Here is a 17555-nt window from a genome sequence, read left to right as displayed (position 1 = left end):
TTTCTATGGCAGTTGTGCTATAGTCCTGCCCTGCTGCATCAGTGCCAAGGTGTTGGGTGGCTCTTCCACCTGTGAGCAGCTCTCAGGAGGGAGAGCAGATAGTTTTTGAGCTTAACTGAACAGCAACAACTCCACAAACCAGAGATGGCAGAATTAATTTTAAAGTCTTTTTCTTTGCTTTTTTTGTCATCGTGTATCTTGATTATTTTGAATTTATTAGACAATAGGATAAAAAGCATCAGGTGGGTTGTGTTTTTATATGTTGACTCATGAAAAACCTATGATTGATTTAATCTGTTTACTGGTAAATTATTTTTTTATTTCTGTAAAGTTTTTCAAAGAAACACACTTGTCTCACTAATTATCTTATGTTGCTTCTGTTTCCCTTTTGATTCAGCTGGTCAACCTTCATAGAAATAGATGACAGTGAATCGGAAGACTTTGTGCTTGAGAGGTACAGGGCATACTGGGAAAGAAAATTAAAATCAGGACCACCACATCCTGACTTTAGCAGAAGACTTGAAGCAAAAATAGCAGATTCAGCAAAAAACAACACAACACAACGCATTGTAGCTGAGACCCCCATGGCTCTCCTCTACAAAAAAGACTTCAAGAAGCTTCCTCAGTGGGATTTTGAAGATGTTTACAGCAAAGATACTCAACATAGACGACCAGTAAGCATGTTAAGACAAGATATAGTAAAAACAGTCGAATGTATTAACTTTATGGATGTGAGCCAGCATAGCTGGAGTCATATCAGACATATTGCTTTTGCTGTTTCCTGATTTGTTTCAAGTCATTCATTTTTAACTTGTTTCATCATTTCATATTTTTTTATGATTTTCAGACATGTGCTCAGTCTCTACGAAACTCTCAGGATGAGAAATTCAAGAAGGCTTTTCTTCCTAACATACGTTTGTTTCTGCACAAAGACAACATTAACATGAGCGAGTGGAATCGCCTTTCACATTTCAACAGTCCTTTTGGGTTTATGAACTACAAATATGATGGTAGGTCTTTATGAAGCTGATATTGGGTCAGTATTGTGTGCCAGACTGAAGAATGACAGAGTAATATACATCTATTCTCTGACTGGATTTTTAAACACCTATGTAGTTTTATGAGATATGTTTAAACAGCCAATGAAATAACAGCACGTCAATGCATTTAGGAATGGATGAATGGAAAAGATGGCGTGCTGATTTAAACCTAACTCTGGACTACTTAATAAAAAAACATGAAGCAATTATTTTAAGTAAAATACAGTTAAAATATATAAATTCAAATATTTATTTATTCAAATAATTAATCATTAAGGAAAATGTGCTTGGTATAAACTGAACATATACCAATCAAACAAAAGCTTACATTTAAAATCTACTTAACTAATCTAATTAACTAATTAACAACAGACTATAACGACCAGCTTCTTCAATGATGAATGCAGATGCTTCACTGGCTGATGAGCTGAACACGTTTTATGCTCGCTTCGACGCCGCAGCAATTAAAACAACAAACGGCTGCGCGCGCTCGGAGTGCACCAGTGAAGAAAATGCATTCGTCATCACAGAGCATGCCGTGAGGAACACCTTCAGGAGGGTGAACACCAGGAAGGCAGCAGGACCAGATGCAATTCCTGGCCGGGTCCTTAGAGCCTGCGCTGATCAACTAGCACCGGTGTTCACGGAGATCTTTAACCTCTCCCTGGCCCAAGCTGTGGTTCCCACGTGCTTCAAACAGTCCATTATTGTCCCTGTTCCAAAGAAACAACAGCCCGCTTGCCACAATGACTACCGTCCAGTAGCACTGACTTCAATTGTGATGAAGTGTTTTGAAAGACTGATGAGAGATCACATCACTTCTTCACTTCCTGCCACCATCGACTCACTTCAGTTTGCTTACCGGACTAATCGTTCCACAGACGATGCCATATCTCACCTGCTCCACACATCCCTGAGTCACCTGGACACTGGCAGAGGGAATTATGTTAGGATGCTGTTCGTGGACTACAGTTCAGCATTCAACACAATAATTCCCTCTAAGCTTTTCACCAAGTTGACGGATCTAGGACTCAGCTCATCACTGTGTCAGTGGATCCTCAACTTCCTCACAGACAGACCCCAATCAGTGAGGGTGGGAAAACAAGTCTCCCCCTCCATCTCACTCAGCACTGGAGTGCCTCAGGGCTGTGTTTTAAGCCCCCTGCTGTACTCACTGTACACTTATGATTGTGTAGCCACATCCGACACCACCTCCATTGTCAAGTTTGCTGACGACACTGCTGTTGTGGGCCTGATCTCCGACAACATCGAGACGGCCTACCTGGAGGAGATTAGGAACCTGGAGACCTGGTGCCAGGAGAATAACCTCCTCCTAAACATCAGCAAGACTAAGGAGCTGATTGTGGACTTCACTACAAAGCAGGCGAGGAATTACAAACCCCTCATCATCAGTGGCACGCCAGTGGAGAGAGTGGACAGTTTCCGATACCTGGGTGTCCACATCACTCAGGACCTGTCATGGTCCTGTCACATCAACACCCTGGTTAAGAAAGCCCGTCAGCGTCTCTTCTTCCTCAGAAGACTTAGAGACTTCCATCTGCCACTGAAGGTGCTCAAGAACTTCTACTCCTGCACCATCGAGAGCGTCCTGACGGCAAACAGCTGCACCTGGTTTGGGAACAGCACCAAGCAGGACAGACGAGATCTGCAAAGGGTGGTGCGCTCGGCAGAACGCATCATTCAATCAGAGCTCCCTGACCTGCTGTCCATCTACACCAAGCGGTGCAAGTCCAAAGCTAGGAAGATTATGATGGACCTCTCCCATCCCAACAATGGACTCTTCTCACTGTTGAGGTCTGGGAAGCGCTTCCGCTCCCTTAAGGCCAAAACAGAGAGAATGAGGAGGAGCTTCTTCCCCCAGGCTATTCGGGGCCTGAACCAGGTGTAGGACTGGACTCTCCCAAACACGTCACTATAAGACTGGACTCTCACACACGTCACCACACGCACCACCACACATTTCCTATAATCCTATAATTCCTATAATTTATAATCCTTATCTTTATAATCTCTTCTGCTATTTGCACATTCTTTACTGTAAATTCCTAAGTTAGTTTGTAAATTTTTGTAGTAAACTGTAAATTGTAAATATTGTAAAACTTTTCTTCTGTCATTTAATGGTCGGGCATTGTACAGCTACAAGCATTTCATCCCCATGTCATACTGTGTATGGTTGTGTGTGTGTGACAAATAAAATTTGAATTTGAATTTGAATTTAATGTAAACAGATTAGTTAAAGTATGCATTTTAGGCATTTTTTGTTATTTTGAGTGAATGAAGACTTATGAGAGACAATCGAGCGACTGTTTTGGTAGTCGCTCTATTGTAATTTAACAGAGAACTATTTTGTCTGGAAATTTTCATGTGCCGAATTTAATGTGGTTCGATATGAAAGAGTTTACACATCATGAGAGTGTTGGGATGAATCATGCTATTTTTTCAGGTGATGTATTATATTTTCTGATGGTGGCTATAAAGATTTAGTTGTTAATATCCATCGATTCAAACTATATGCTACCTGCATCATATTGTCTTGTTTGAGACATCGTTATAAAGACATACCGTAATGATAAGTCAACATTGAAACACCTGCGGCTTTTAGTCAGGTGCGGCTAATGTATGTACAAAACGGGATTTTCCCCTGATTTTAGCTTGTGCGGCTAATATTCAGGTGCGCTTTGTAGTCCGGGAAATACGGTACATCTTTTAAATATGAAACGTTAGTTTAAAGCAAACTAACAGGGCTAGCAGGAGGGGCTATGCGCTTACCTGCTGCTCTCTGGCAGGTAGCTCCATGCCCTCCTGGGTTTTAAAGGCACCTTAGAACACACATGCATCAACACTACATATGAGCGGGCGGAGGGAGGTTTGGAGTCTTCACACACCCCCGTTCTCTGCGGCCTGCTGGAGCAGGGGGCTAGGAGGAGAAGTTGGCTGTCCGACTGGGGTCTGGAGTGTGGGGGCTCCCTGCTGCTGCGGAGTCGGGGCGGTCTGCTTCTCCCTACCCCAGGGAAAGGGGTAACACCACCTGGGTCTGGGTGCAGTTTCCTTCTCCAGGGGCAAGGGTACCTAGACCCGGGGCTTAGAGTACGCTTGGGGAGTGTGATTGTGTGTACAGTGTCTCTCTATGTCTGTCTCCACGTTGGGTGAGTGTTGAGTAATTGCATATGAGAGCATGAGGGTGGGAATGGATGTTTGTATCTGTGTGTGTGTGTCTGTATGTCTGTGTCTATATGTCAGGTCGGGTATCAGACGCCACCTCTCTGGGGACATCTCAGGCCCTCTAAGGTTTGGAGGCCTATCTCCCCCTACCACCACTTCCCCTGCCAGTGGCAGACACCCTCAGACATCGGTGCGTTGGTGGTTCTTTGTGTCCGGGGGTGGGCGTCCAGGTACACACCGGCTCACTCCTTGGTGGCTGCTTATTGGGCCCTGGAGCCTGGGGCTCGCTCGGGCCACTTCGGGGGTGGGGTTCCCTTGGCCTCTCGGCCTGGGGCTCGGTCACTCTGGCACAGCTGGCTGCCGGCGGAGCTCACGGGCACGCCACTGCAACCCCCTTGGCTTCTGCTCTGCAGCTGCTGAGTGACCCTTATCTGGGGCTCTCCTCAGCTCTTCCTGGGATAGTGGTGCGGCTGCCCCTCTGTTGGTCTTCCTTGGTCTCTTGTGTTCTGAGGGCCTCTGGATGTCTGGAGGTTTGATCTCCTCCATACCTGCTTCATGCCCTGGAGGACGGGGCTGTGGCCCCCCCACACCCTCTAGCAGATCATTACATGAAGGAACCTTTTAAATACAAGCGCGTCCATGCTCACAGGTGTACACACGGGTGCTCACACACACAAACTACACCCTTTTTGGCTCCTACCTCAAAGCACACTGTGTTCTGTTGATCTTATGTGCTGCACAATAATGTTTAATATTTAGTATTTACAGTTATATTCCCATAGATCATCGTGATGTTGTTTATTATGTTGCTCTCGTTTTCTTCTACTTGTTTTCTTTTTTTCATTCTTAACAGGTGAAATTAAAAAAGTATCTACTGTTATCTATTGTTAGCTAGTTTATTGTGATGGTGTTGTTTTTATTATGTTGCTCTTTGTTGTTTGTTTGTTTTCTCTTCTGGTTTTTTATCTCCATACAGTTGATCCAGGTGTTTTGTCTTTTTTTTTTCTTCCCCCCTTTCTCACCATCTCTTCTCCTCTCTATTTTTCTTTCTCTCCCTCTCTTTCCTTCATTCTTTCTCCCTGTCCTATCCTCCAGTCATGTCTGTCCCGTCTTTAAAAAACGAAAATAAAATAAATACATAATAATAATAATAAAGGTCAATCAAATGGACCAATATGGCAAGGCCATGATGATCCACTTGGTAAAGTAAATCCACTTGGGATCTTTCTTGGCCTTCAGACAACAATTCTGATGGCTAAAGATCCAAACGGGACAGTCAAAAAAAAAAAAGCAAACTAACAAACCTCTTCTACTCATACAGCAACTTTTGGTTTGCAGATGTGATGGATTCAGTAAAGCTGATTCCAAAGCCAAAAGAGCCACTGCTTCTCCCAAAACCAGGTGGTGATGGCTGCGTGCGCTGTGCTGTGGTAGGTACTGGAGGAATCCTGAACGGCTCAAAGAAGGGGGTGGAAATCGATGGCCATGATTACGTTTTTCGGTAAGACAAAAAAAAAAAAACCCAAGCAAACCTCTTGGCTTTGTTCGACAGGCACTAGGCCAAGTGTAGAAAAGATAAAGCAGTGTAAAGCATACTGCTTTATCTTTCTCTGTGACTTTCATATAGGGCTGGGTATCGTCACTGATTTCTAGAATCTATTTGATTCTGATTCACAAGGTCCCAAATCGATCCATGATTTGATTCAATTCGATTCACGATTCGATTCAAATTGGGGAAATTTTGCCTCAGACAGTCAGAAAAATTATAATTCAGATCATGCATCAGTACATTTCCATATTTTTATATCTATAAAAAGAGAACTGACACTTGCGAGCAAGGCTGGACTGGGACAAAAAATCGACTGGAGACCGGCCCACCAGGATAAAGATTGAAAATGTGACGTCATTCAGGGGTAAAACCGCAAAGGGTTCTGGGAACTTGTGGCAAGAGGTACTAGCGCACGCAGCCTTTCAATTGAACTCAGTTACACAGCGATAAAAAGAAACCCAAAAAATGGCAAGAAGCTGTTGTATTATTAACTGCAATAGCCGGTCGCATGACAGCCACGGGAAGCCGACGGGTAAAGAGATCGTTGTTTTTTTTATCGGATTATGTCGTTGAAGAGAAATTTTTTAAGCCATGTTTCCGAAGTAAGAGCCACGGATGGTCTGGATATACCAAATATAACATCTCAGAACACTCCAGCTCACATGTTAGTCTGCTCCAAGCATTCCCACAAAGGTCAGAGTTTTGTAGTAGTTAATACGTCATTTTTCTTAACATAATTGGTGATATAGGTTACAAGCAAGTCTGGCGCTGAACAGAAATTGTCGCGCTATGCTCCTTTGTTTATTGTGCATAAATAGTGAATTGTCCTGACACAATATTGCGCTTCGCTTCTGTTATTACCATGGTACATTGACAAAAACATATACTTTTATTCACAGGATAAAACAGTTGTTTTGTATCACTAATTGTCCAGTACGATTACAGCATACAATATTATTGTCACTGCTACATTTCTGTAATGAACCAGAAATTATTTCCACTACTAATTAATTACCGTTGAGCTCAAAGGTCCTATTAATAAACGGTTAACGAATGTGTATTTATGAAGACGATTTGTGAGACTGGTAAACTTACCTTTGTTCGTATGATGGTCTTTCGTTCTACACGGTGCATTTCAAGATCCTGTACCCATCCGTCGGTAAACTGTACCTGGGCTTGTTGCAGTGACCTGAAGTTACTAAACTTCATGAGTGTATGCACTCACTCCAAGAACCGTATAATTATAAATCTGAGCGTGGTGAAAGTTGGGCAACACGCTAACGTCTTTTGTCCACTCTGTGTGCTCCTAAGGGTCTGACCCTTTCACTCCTTTGATTTTTTCCTCGTATCTTTTCTTTGTCTTTTCGTCGAGTCTGTCTTTGTACGGACCGGCATTTTCTCCTTTTGTTTTGTACATTCCTTTTTTGTGCGTCAAAGAAAAAACAAGAAGGCATTGGAACCGGAGAATGAACGTTTTGCGGTGCTGCAAATGCTTGCATTTGATGCGGTACTTGGATTGTTTTGCCACGAGTTCCCGGCATGCAATGCGCAAAAATCACGTGATTGCTAAACAAGGGGGAGGGTCCATCCGGCCTCCTCGGCTGTAATTGGTCCAGCCCAGAGTCGATCATGACCAATTGGCCAATCCAACACCTTTCATTATATATACCCTTCCTAAAAAAAAAAAAAAATCCATCGGCCCATAACAACAAAAAATCGCCAGCGGCCCACCGGGCAAATGCCCGGTATGCCCGATGGCCAGTCCAGCTATGCTTGCGAGACTTTATCAAAGGTGTAAGCATCACAGCAGATGCTGTGATGTTACTTGTTAAGTAGCTGAGGATGAAACAAAGAAAAACGTGAAGGTGATTTTCCTGACCTGGGATTTTATAAAAATATTCTGCAGTAGATCAAAAACGAAAGAAAATCATTAATCAACATATAAACATTACCTGATGCTGCTGACCTGAAGCAGAGCAAAGTTACAGAGGTTTTATTAGAGACAGAGCTAAGTATTTTGCAATTTTGCATAATTTAAAGTTTAAATTTGTTCAGTATTGAACAGCAGAAATGAGGCTTTCTTTTTGGAAGTAAGTAAAAGGAAAAAAAACAGCGTCCCACAGAGCTGTAAACAACGGTAGACTTTTGCGTAACAAGCAAGCGAATAATCAGAAAACAGAAACTCTTCTTGAAGTATACTGAGAGCGAGAGAGAGCTGTGCATGAAGTGTGATTTTATCATGGTGGAAGCAAAACGGCAAAAGTCAGAGGGAATTCACGACGATGTTTAAGTGAAGCCTAGTTTGGATCTTCTTTTGCTGCTGGTTTGGTCAATATTGTTTGGTGAGTGATGAAACCTGCAGCTTTTTGTGAGGTTTAACCTGAGATTCTGGTGTTTAAATTTATATTAAAAAGTCGATTCAGGATTTTAATGAATTGATATCACGTTATCCAAGCTAGAATCGATTTTAATCGATAAATCGATCATCAAAACCCACCCCTACTTTCATACCATAATTTACAAAATTAACTTTATTTTGTATTCAGTAACACTTTAAACTCGTGAGAGGTAGAAATTAGACAGCAGGGGACCCAACGGTTGTTTTTTATCATAGACTTCTGTACAACTGCTGTCATTCACGAAGAATGGAGGCTTCCATATTCATTCACTTCCGTACTGGCTTTACTCTTTCGATGTCCAACCTTTATATATAGTCTATGGCTATATAAATCTCGTATCAAAGAAACTCTTGTATTGATTTTAAAAAATCTAAATAAAATGTTTATAAAATTCCACAAAAACAACATTTTTGTTTATTTTCTAACTACAAAAAGTTGGAACAGGTAAAAACAAGGAAAATGAAGTAGGGCTACCCCCCCCAAAAAACAAAACAAAACAAAACAAAACAAAACAAAACAAAACAAAACAAAAACACCTAGCTGAACATTCAGCTAACTAACAAGTCAGTGACATAATTGGGTATAAAAAGAGCATCTTGAAGAAGATGGACAGCAGTTCAACAACATACAAAACACCAAGTCTACAAATTATGGAAAAATGTTCCTCAACAAAAAAACATAAAAGGTTCCTAGACTTACATCATTGTTTCTATAGAAAAATAATTTACCGGTAGTCATTATTTGAATTCAATTCGATTAATTTTTTCATATACCAACTATCATCTGAAGGCACTTTTTATTGTAAGGTAAAGATGCTAAAATAATACAGAGAACAAGCCAAGGACCCCTCCTGAAGGGAAAATGTCCTATTTAACAGAATATCCATCTACTGTGACCAGTTAGGGGTGATGGTTTACAGTACAATGTTTACAATTTGCTGTATTTACTGTGAATAATATCATAAAAAGATCCACACAGTCTAGAGAAATCTCTACAAGAGAGAGGGCCACAAATCAATATTGTGCTTGATGTTTGGACCCTCAGGTGGCCAAAATCATTTAACCTCCTAAGACCCGAACCCTTTCATAGCATCCATTTTTAATTTCTCTTTGCTGTTTGGGCTGACTGGGACTAGATAAATGTAAAAACAAAGAATTAGCTGATTTGTATTTTTTTTCCTGATTTTTGTTTTTGACAAAAATGAGATCCACATATGAGGAAATGTGTTTTAAATATCGATTCAATAGTGACAGCATAATGTCCTCGTAAGTGGATATCAGGCCCTTGTAGAGTAAAATGTAGTATTTTGGTCTAGACCAGCCAAAATATGATCTCCACATATGTGGACGCCAGATCCTAGGAGGTTAAAGTAACTAAGGCAGAGTTAAAAACTAGTCAGAAAAATTGAAAGTTGAAACTTGTCAGAGATTTACAGTTAACAAACGGTCAGGTGAATAAAGAAAACTGAGACACTTGATACTGATAACGTGCGGCACGGGTGAATCTCAGACAGAGAGACACCACGAACTGCAGTATTCGTTTATTTTTATAGGTTACATCGTCAATATGCAAATATAATCACATTTCCTGTTACGCAGGTCCTGATGCTGTCTGTGTGTAAGCTGTGTTTGTGTGTGTGTGTCACAAAGTGTGTGTGTTGCAAGTCAATTTCTAAGAATAATATAATGCAAGTCAACTTCTGCGGATGTGTATTTCTGTACTGATCTCTTGTGGTAAATGAACACAGAGTCACAGGGTCAGCTTCCTGTTTCTACAGAAAACTGAGTCTGGTGAAATATGTGAACATAAGTATAACATAACATTTGAAGCATAATCAAATAAAACAATAAAAACTCCCTAACAAAACTCTTTTTAAAAATTATAGTCTTTCTCTCTCTTCTCTCTATGAGAACACAATGTCTATCTATTTATGGTTTATGGTTATCAGTGCTTAAGGAATTCATTACATGTTTCAGCAAGACATACTATTACATCTATTTCAACAACAGTTCTCCACCTGCTGAACTGGCCTGCCTTCAGTCCACACCCTACAATTACTAAAATAACTTTGTGAGATGTGAAATGATGAATAGGATAGAGATGACACAGAACACCACAGTTCCCAAATAGTTATGGAGGTTTATTAGAATACAGACAGTTGATGCACAGTTGTAAATATGGACAAATCTTTTTAAGAGGTGTTGGTGCCATCAAAGTGTAATATTCTTCTTAAAATGGTACATTTTTTTCTGTGTTCCATTGTGTATAATATGTGTGTTTATCCGATTTGCAAATAACTGCAGTCTGATTTGATTTACACTTTACACAATGTTCCAGCATGTTTCGAATTAGAGTTGCTTTATGATGATACTTCACATGAAATTGCTCACTGTCCCACAAGCAGTTTATATATGGCAGATATTTGTAGTCAACACCTAGACATTGGTATTGCACTTTTAGCTAGCAACAACTGATAAAATGTATTCTTGTCTTGTCTGGCAGGATGAATGGTGCCATCACTAAGGGTTATGAGGAAGATGTAGGAAACAAAACATCGGTTTACGTTCACACAGCCCACTCCATCACGACATCACTTTACTTGCTCAAGAAGTACGGGTACAAATCTGCCCCTCATGACGAGGTACTTAAACTTCAAAGACAACAGTGTTGTATCGTACTTATTTTCCCTGCACAGAATAAACATAAGGGCTCTCCTTTTCCTTTTGACAGGGTATAAAATATGTGTTGATTCCAGAGGGGATGAGGGATTTCCAGTGGCTAAAGGCTCTTCTGAGAGGAGAAAAGGTCTCTGCTGGCCCATACCGCAATAAACTGTGAGTATAAAATGCAAAAAAAAGAAAGAAAATTAATCAAGAAATGTTTTCACCACTTTCAAAAAGTTGCAATTATCCCATTAAGGAATTAAGACTCCAACTGTATTTGTTTACGTCTTGTTTTGTTTTTTGAATCATGATGTAAATGTTTTGTACTCCCAAACACATATGTTTGTTTATTTTTCAGTAAATAAATAAACACTATAACCTTCTATTTTTCTATTTCTATTTTATGGGACACATAATGATGCCACTGAGGAGAAAGTTATTAAGATTATTTGTACTATCATACATTATCCTTTACAGTATTTATACAACAATTGGACAAAATAAAATATTAATCAATACAAATATATATATTTAATCTATTAATTTATTCAAAGTCTGTTATCTTAGGTCAACACTGTAACATAATATAATATAGAAAAAAAAAGAAATAAAAACAACATGAATTTAACAAATTAAATTCAACCAGTTGCCATTTGTTTCACAAATGCAAATTTTGAGTGTACATGGAAGCTTTACCTGCATACATATAAAATGTTTGTGACATGTAATTTAAATGTATCTTTCTAATATAATGTCTTTTACAAATCAAAATATCTTCTGTGGCATATATGTGACTAACAAGTGTGCCATATTTCGTCTTCTAACCTCACCAGACCAAGGACCTACTATTCAGGGCAATACAATGAAAGTCGTTTCTACGTTCTGCACCAGGACTTCCTCCGATATGTGCGGAACAGGTCAGCCTGCAATTAACACCCTGTACATAGTATTTTTGTTAAAAGGGCTATGAATAGTTAGAAGAAAGCTTTCATGGCTACTGGATGGACTCACGCGCAGACAGTTCTTTCTTTGAGAACAAAAGGAGATTATTTATTTACAACAGGGATCACCTCAGTGCTATATATATGTGCAGTGAGTTGGGAGGGGGTCCAGGGAGAGAAGGGGGGGGGGGGTATCCACACACATGCTTCCTCTTCCACACAGTCACCGCCACAGCTCCTCCGCACACACGCACTCCTCTTCAGCCACACTCGCTCTGAAACTCCACACACGCTGCCACACCCGTTTGTTGTTTACAGCTCTACCCCAGGAATGCAACCTTGTTAGCTAATTCAACCATACAGTTGGGATTCCTATTAGAAATGAACAATAAGGATAAGAAACAAGCAAAACATCACTGGAATAACTGTTATAAGATTGTAACTCAGACATGAATGTCAGCATGAACAGAAGTCAGCATGATCTGAAGTCCAGTCTTCTTGAAGAACATCAAGTAATTTACACTGAGTAATTTTCTATGCATGTGTTCTTTTACAGTGTGTTTGGGATTTGGAGGTTGCCTATTCTGCTGTCATAGAAGTGTAGCTCATTTTCCCCATGTGTATGCTTAATTGATGCTTCTTCTTCACTCACAGGTTCTTACTGTCACCTAATCTGAATAAAACATCCTGGTCTTTAGTCAGACCAACCAACGGGGCATTCACTGTCTTCTTGGCTCTGCACACCTGTGACATAGTGAGTTAAAACTACTTGAACTTTGTGTGCTTATTGCTGGTATTCACAGCTTTAGAAGCATTGACCTGGCAATTAACTCTAGAATGAGCAAGTCAACTTTCAGGATTTTTCTCACACAGCCCAGATGAATCAGAAATAAGATGAAGAGTCAAACACACCTTTCATGAAAAAGCACATTTTTGCTCTGCAAGTTAAACAAAAGGTCCGAACCATAGGGATTAATACAGTGCCACCCACCACATACTTCCCTTCATGAAACATAAGCGTTTTCACTGTTCTTGGTGTTTTAAATCCAAGAATAACTGGGATGAATCTGATGGATCCCAACCATCATAGCCTTTGCCTCTCTAACTTTGTCCTCAACCTGCCTTCCTCTTATTTTAATAAGAAGACACACACACACACACACACACACACACACACACACACACACACACACACACACACACACACACACACACACACACACACACACACACATATAATTATAATATATTTGTCCTACTCTTTTCCCCCCCTTTCTGTCTTCCTCAGGTGGATGCATATGGATTTATGACTGACGACTAACTACTATGTTGAGAAAAACATGAGCAAAGTCATTTTCTACCTCAACCATGACTACATTTTGGAGAAGAATACATGGAAAGACCTTCATAACAGGAAAATAATCAGGCTGTATGAAAGAACTGAGTCAAAAGCAAAGAACTAAAAGCAACACTGACATGGTCAAGATTTCTGATTACCAGATTTAAAAACAACTATGTGTACTTTCCAAAGACTGAGACAATATGTGATGCTCAGTTTTACTCATTATGGTAGCTGGTTTTATTTTTCTGCAACTCCTTTTGTGGTTTTATCAAAAGCAAAAGACGATCGAGCAGTAATATCTCATTAATGATGCAAACTAAACCATCCAAAGCAAAGATGCTATGATTATTATCACTCATGTTATTTTAATGTGCATCTCTGTGGGTAAATTTCCATAGATTAAAATCAAGCATCGACAACAGCTGGGATTGAGTCAAGAGCATTAATGCAGATGAACTCTTTGCCTCTTTTTTTTTTTTTTAGTATTGGTTTAATTTGGTCACATTGAAGGGTTTTCAGCATAAATGGCCTGTTTTAATTTATGCCAACATTGTAGTTTAGAAATTAAGTAGGAAACTCTAAAATCTTGTAATCTCTAAAATTTTTTGGACATTCAGATGTGGAGTTGGGGTGTGTTTTGGATCTTTGTCCAAATTCTGCATAACCAAAGTGTGCTTGAGCTCCAGAGCATTCATAGCTATATCACTTATTGGCTCTGACAATCATGTTACCACAACTATGTTTGCCTGTTAATTTTATTGAAGTGCTGTGTTAGTAGCTTGTCAGATGTGATGGGACGCAAACCTTCCAAATATTTCTGATTTTCTCTCATCAGTCCAAAAAATATTTTCAAAACAACTCTTGGGGCTCATCAACATGTTTTTGGCAAATATGTGATGAGGCTTTTTTTTTTGGTCAGCAGTAGTTTTCTTGATTCAGTAGGCAGTAATCGGGCCTTGGTCTGGTTAGTAAATTTGTGGTTAATCAAAGTTAATTCATGATTTAAAAAGCTGGGGCAATTCCTTTTTTACTTGGGACCAGGTAGGTTTGGATATTTTTTCCCCTTTAATAAAATATTTGTATTTAACTTTTGTTAATTTATTCTATTAGCATCTTTGTATAATAATAAAATGTGTTCAATGATCTGAAGTAAGGCTGACAAATATGCAAAAAACAAAATCAGCAAGAGTGCAAATACCTTTTCATAGCACCGCATGCATAGCTGGACTGGCCATCGGGCATACCGGGCATTTGCCTGGTGGGCCGATGGTGATTTTTTTGTTTTTATGGGCCGATGTTTTTTTTGTTTTGTTTTTTCCGTAACGGTATAAACACTGAAAGGTGGTGGATTGGCCAGATGCTGGGAGATGTGTAAAAATAACTCAGTTGTTTGGTGGTGGCTATTGCGGAGCTTCCACAGATTCAGTAACATTAGCAAGTGGTGGAGGCCAGCAGATGCAACACGCTGGCAGGTGGATGACGGAAAGGCAGGAGGAGCAGAGACCCGCAGAGGCGGTGAACTGAACTTCAGGTAAGAAGTTATGACCTGCAGTCTATCTGGGTCAGATATAAACCAAGTTTAGGTGGAGTTTATTTTCGTTATGCTGACTTTTTACAGTCAGTTGCAATAACTCGTACTGTGTACTAGCTAGCATGACGGCGTTTATATACTGCTGGGCGGGTGCTTTGATATTATTGATGTTGAACTTGTTTTATCTTATTTTATTTGTAAGGTTAGTTATTAGAGTTTCCAACCCTCCTGTAAAAAAACGGAATCGTCTGGTATTCAGAGAAAATATCACGCGTTTCGTATTGAGCTGAAAAGGAGCAGTTTGTCTCGAACTTCAGCTACAATGAAAAAGACACAAAGCTGGAGTTTTTCTGTGTCTTTGCTGCACAGCTGCCTCTTCTTCTCTCATTCTCTCCCCTCTCTCTCCTGTTGCTACTTCAATCATGAAACTGATCAATGATCAGCTGATTGGGTTTTCTCTCTTGTTTGTTTATCGCTCACTCTGTGCCAGAAAGGGGAAAACAGCGGATGTCGCGCTAAACAACGGCAGCACGTTTAAGCTTGATCAGCTGTTGTTAGAATTTATGTAATATTACTTTCTAGTATCAGCTGATGTTTGCTGGAGCCACAGCTGCAAAAGCAGCTGGTCATGATGTCGGTTTGGTTATCTGGTGAGAGGGAAACATGAAGATGAAACCAGGAGATGTCCTTACTGAATCATCAGAGCTGAACAGGTGATGGAGAAACAGGTTTACCTTTTAGGTGACATAAATGAGTTGAAGGGAAGTTATGAACGGTTTCTGACAAATAACACCAGGATCCTTTTCTAAGCAGCTGACAGCTGGTAACTGTGCAGGGGCGGATCTAGCAAAGTTTTGCCAGGGGCCCAGGTAGGGCATTAACAGGGAGAGGGGGCACAAAGAAATATTTTCTTATTCTCATTTAAAATGTCTCGCTTTTAACAAATAATTATCTGAATCTTACAACAAACGTTTTCATCTGATGTAAAATATATAGAAATCCATTATTGTACATAGTAATTTATTTTATGGTCCCATCATAATTTCTTCAGAAGTAGTGTACTGTATTGTATAAGATGCCAGTATTTTCCCACATTTTCTAGATACTGTACCAATACTGTGTGTAAAATGCCATCAAAAAGTCAATTAAGTTTTATTCTTTCTCACCTGTCTTTCTGTCTCCTTTCACTTTTTAAAGGTTGCCATGTTAGAAAAAATATTTTGCCCTGCCATGCTGTTTGTTGATGTGGCAAATGAATGGTTTATGAAAATATATCTAAATCTGTCATCAGTATTCAGTAATGATCATGTCTCACCTCTAGTCTTCTCTGTCTTAATTTCAGGTTTTCACCATGTGTTGTAGATAGTTCAGGAGGTTAACTCGACCAAGCAGTCTACTTTCGGGTACTGTTTAGAATACCAGAATAGGGAGGATGGTGTAGGTTTAAGTTTATTAGACTGATACATATATATCAACAAGACAGTGTACATCACTGTGACAACAGCGTTTGTTTTCATTCAAAGGCTTTATGGTTTTTCCTATAATACCTGGTGGGCCGGTCTCTAGTCAAAATGCCCGGGCCGATTTTTTGTCCCAGTCCAGCCCTGACTGCATGTATTGCAAAATTGAAACATGGAACTGCACTGACAGTGAAATTAATCTGTTTTAAACTGAAGTGTCAGTATAAATGCTTTCCAGACAAAATGTAAACTTCTAACATTAGCAGAAAATGTAAATGGTGTGAGGTAATCAAATGTATTTTCTTGCATTTGAATACTTCATATTGTTTGGTTACTATTGGTTGCAGATTTTCAGTTTTCATTTATGCTTTTTCAGCTTATATATCAAATATTGACAAAAAAGTAATATGTAATCCAGGTATATCTGTATAATTATTTACGTCTGATGTGTTATTTAGCTTTAAGATAAACGCTGTTAATACCTGTTTGTGACAGCTGTAGTTACAGCTTTTACTTGTGGCACAATATCTTCATGTTGAAACCAAATAGCCAATTATATAGTCCACCCCTGGAAAAAGGCATAATAACAAGATTATATTATTATCCTTTTTTTTATTTGTTTGTTTGTTGGATTTTAGTGGTTGACTTTGCTTTTATAGTCAATTTAAATTTCTAGAGGTTTAATGGAGAAAAAAGCTGTGATTTTATTGTGGTGGTTTGTTTTGATGTTACAGTTTTTCTCTGTTATTTTATTTTCTTAATTAGTTCAAAAGTTGTATCTTCCAGAAAATTTATTTTTTGTGAAACACAAAATGTTCAGTCAAACACAACAAGTTTTGTATAGAGTTGTTTGATGTATCAATGACATCCAAAGACAGCTCAAATGATCTGTAACATCTGTGTACATTGTGCATGTAATTTTATGTAGGAAATAAAGCTGACTTTTGTGGGATGTGTTAATTTTGTATTTTATAATTTACTAGCATAATGTAAACATACTTCTATTTCTAGTTTGCTTAAAAGTTTTAACCTAAAATGACTGTGCCCTGTAGCATCCCTTATTTATACTTTATCTTTTGCTTTATGATTCTTTTCTTGCTGCTGCTCATTTCTGTTATCATCTCATCCTATTCACAGTTCTTCATCCTGCAATTCCCCTTATCCAGTGGTACATTTCCTCCTTTCCAAAATGTCCTAATAAGATAATGTCTCATCATTAGATATGTCTCTGTGCAGAGTCTGTGCCTTAAAATATAAAGCTCCTTGGGATCACTGGCATTGTGAACAGGTGCTAAATAAATTTAATGAACTGAATGTTAACATATTAGTCCATTAATTTAATGCATCTATGCTTTTCTTCTTTTCCCTTATGCAAGAACAGAACACAACAAGAACACGCAAGATGCTTACATAAATTCAAGAGATGGCCAATCCCTTTTTTTCAGTG

General features: G+C 39.3%; 1 pseudogene across 1 annotated transcript; it reads left to right on the top strand.

Moving 5' to 3' along the window:
• The first annotated feature begins 47 nt into the window (after positions 1 to 47).
• On the top strand, positions 48 to 17060 carry LOC113027868 (alpha-N-acetylgalactosaminide alpha-2,6-sialyltransferase 1-like; annotated as a pseudogene). Its single transcript, XR_013910924.1, has 9 exons — positions 48 to 242; positions 398 to 674; positions 848 to 1010; positions 5562 to 5724; positions 10674 to 10812; positions 10902 to 11005; positions 11668 to 11751; positions 12430 to 12529; positions 13064 to 17060. The product of XR_013910924.1 is annotated as an alpha-N-acetylgalactosaminide alpha-2,6-sialyltransferase 1-like (transcript).
• Positions 17061 to 17555: the final 495 nt, after the last annotated feature.

The sequence above is a fragment of the Astatotilapia calliptera genome, chromosome 8 (assembly GCF_964374335.1).
Source record: "Astatotilapia calliptera chromosome 8, fAstCal68.1, whole genome shotgun sequence".
NCBI lineage: Eukaryota > Metazoa > Chordata > Actinopteri > Cichliformes > Cichlidae > Astatotilapia > Astatotilapia calliptera.
This window is presented reverse-complemented; position numbering and strand designations above follow the sequence as displayed.